We start from the raw sequence: 3,033 nt of genomic DNA, 5'->3' as shown, positions 1-3,033 counted from the left end.
CACAGCGAGAGTTGAGCTCTGGTCGCTGCGTGGCACAGGCCAGCCCCAAGGCTCCTCTGTGCCGCCGGCCACCCCTCTCCCCCCGCACCCGTACCTGAGGGCCCCCCTCCATTTGCTCTTCCACCGCGGGCTGTTATATTTTTTTTTTTTGGTTTTAACTAATGCATTTGGGAGATTGTTTAGAGCGAGAAGTATTTCATGTCAGTGCCAGGAGAGGAGGCCTCCCGGCACGTTTGTGGGCAGAAATGACTGACAGATGCAGCTTTTGAGAGCACCTCGAGATGGCAGCTGCTGATCGCGCCTGTGGGCCTGGCAGGTAACGGGCTCCCTCCTCACGCCTCCCCACATTCATTCTAACCAGCTTCGTTAGCCAAAGTGTCTGGTACACCCTCTGTGTCTTTGTAGCCGGGTCCTTGTGCGCCTGACAGTGCTCCCCATGTGCCAGAAGGCTGTTCGTAAGAGGAGAGCGGTCTGGAGAGTAAGGGCTGAGACAGCAAGAGGCTGAGAGAAACAGGGGAGTGACAGACAGAAGGAGGATGTGAAGAAACAAAGTCATCCTGATGGCTGTGGTGTCCATGTGCAACGTACCCTTCTCATGGCCGTCTCATGCACGTTAAATACGTGAGACAGAAGAGCCAGCCTGCTTAGAGGATGTGATCTCATACCCTTAACTTACTGGAAAATTTGACCTTATTCAGTAAAAAAGTAATATAGCTGCTGTATTCTAGAAAGAAAGCTGTTGCTTATGCAATGAATGTGTAAGCTAAAACTCTGCTTGAAAAATGCCATTTTTCTACCAGGTTTTTGGGAGAAGCAGCCCGGAGTCTCTGTGAACATGTGTTTTGTAGATAAATCTCGTCCTGGAACTCAGTTGGGCTGCTCTGCTGAGACGGCTCTGATGAAGGCGCACAATGACTGCTTTCCTCTGGAAGCTTCAGTTCAGTATCTCCTCTCGCTGCACTGACTTTATCTGCAGTACTTTACCCAGTGAAACAGAACAGACTTCTTGGATCGTATAAAGCATTGAACTATGGTTCCTTTAACCCACATTTTCTGAAGAGGAAACATAAATCCTGCAACTCAGGAAAGTGTTGGGTAGACCAGTTTTATCTACTGAGGCCTTTTCATGTTTTAATTGCGATGGGCCAGGCTGCCTTTCATTCCAAATAAACTGCTCAGCTCCTTCATGGTAACAAATAGCTGGAATTATGCCATTCTTCAGCTTGAACGCGTCACCACCCCATCCAAAGACAAGTAAAAGGGTGCACCACTGAAGAGTCGTCTTGTTTATGGAAATTTCTGTGCCTGTGAAGGACAAGCAGAAAATGGCAAGAGGTGACAAAGAATGGAGAGCAGAGGGAGAGAGCAAACACATCCTGAATACGTTCTCTAAACTTGTTCTCTGAAAAAGCCTGGGTTTTAATGCTTTTGAGAATATATTACAGAACGTGCATGCATTTCATGCAATTAAAATTGGTTTTTAATCACACTTTTAGGGTAGTACAGTTGCCTAAGCACAGGCACCTTCATCCATGTGAGAGAGCCCTAAGGTGCCCGAGACACCCACAGGTCCTGTGCGAAATCCACAGCGGGAGGCCACAGCAGATACAGAATTACCTAAAATGGAGCCGATGTCTACGTGTAGGCATCTAGGTTCCACTCCTAGTGGCAAATGCTTCATTAAACAATTATTCTCACTATTTTAAAGTAAGCTGAAGCCCTAGCTAGGTCAGCTGCAAGTCTTTTCTTATAAATACCTGCTAACATTTTCAATATTCAGTGTCACAAACTAAATCTGTGCGATAGCTGAACAAATCCCATTCACAAACTGAAGCCTGTTTGTTTTGGCATTGCTAAGCCCAAACATCTTGCATCATCCGTTGTTTCCTGACCTGAACTTGTACAATTGAATACTTCTTCCTCACTGTAGCGCTTTTCACCTGTCTCCACTTCACGTTGTCTTGTTGATTTCAGGCCATTTCTCCAATTTTTCAAATGTATTTTAAATTTTAATCTCGTCAAATGTCTCCTAGTCATCTTCCTAGTGTATATTTCCCTTGTCATTTTCTCCCGCAGGACATTCTCTGCAAAGGATTCTTCCATAAATGCAAGCATACACACAAGTAAGCTGCCTCTTCCAATAGAAGGAGAAGGCTTACAGAGATGAATGTGCCAGGGTAACGGTATATTTTTTTAGGTAAATAATTTGAGATTTTTACAAACTAATCTCACCCCACCTGGAGTCTTGCCTCCAGCTCTGGAGCCCCCAACATAGGAAAGACATGGACACAGGAAAGAGAAGGCCCCGGAGATGCTGGGAGGGCTGGAGCCCCTCTTCTGGGAGGACAGGCTGGGAGAGTTGGGGGGGTTCAGCCTGGAGAAGAGAAGGTGAAAAAGGGGAGACCTCAGAGCCCCTTCCAGTGCCTAAAGGGGCTCCAGGAGAGCTGGGGAGGGACTTGTTACAAGGGTGTGTAGTGATAGGATGAGGCGGAATGGCTTCAAACTGGAAGAGGGCAGATTTAGATGAGATATTAGGAAGAAATTCTTGGCTGTGCGGGTGGTGAGCCCCTGGGGCAGGTTGCCCCGAGAAGCTGTGGCTGCCCCATCCCTGGAGGTGTTCAACGCCAGGTTGGACGGGGCTTGGAGCAACCTGGGCTGGGGGGAGGTGGCCCTGCCCAGGGCAGGGGGGTTGGAAGTCAATGATCTTCAAGGTCCCTTCCAACCCAAACCATTCTGTGATTCACTCTGCATCTGAGGAGCGCACACTCGGAAGCCCTACCAGGTCACCGCAAGAGATGACATCCAGGAGCTTCCCTCGGCTTCCATGAAGTGTTCACTGTAAGGATGTAATTTTCTGTGAAGCCCTTTGCCGAAATCCAGCGGTCCTCCAGTTCTGCGGGCCGGCGCCCCGTTCCCCCGCAGACCCTCCCGCTCTCCTCCCGGCACCGGAGGCACCTGAACCGACTCGCCTTTCCTTTGGGGCCGTCTCCATCCTCTCTCTCCGCTTCGCCTTTCTCCGAGGCTGCGCTTTAG

Source organism: Charadrius vociferus, unplaced genomic scaffold (assembly GCF_000708025.1).
Source record: "Charadrius vociferus isolate BGI_N301 unplaced genomic scaffold, ASM70802v2 scaffold332, whole genome shotgun sequence".
NCBI lineage: Eukaryota > Metazoa > Chordata > Aves > Charadriiformes > Charadriidae > Charadrius > Charadrius vociferus.
The sequence above is the reverse complement of the archived record's forward strand: the minus strand, read 5'-3'. Positions refer to the sequence as shown.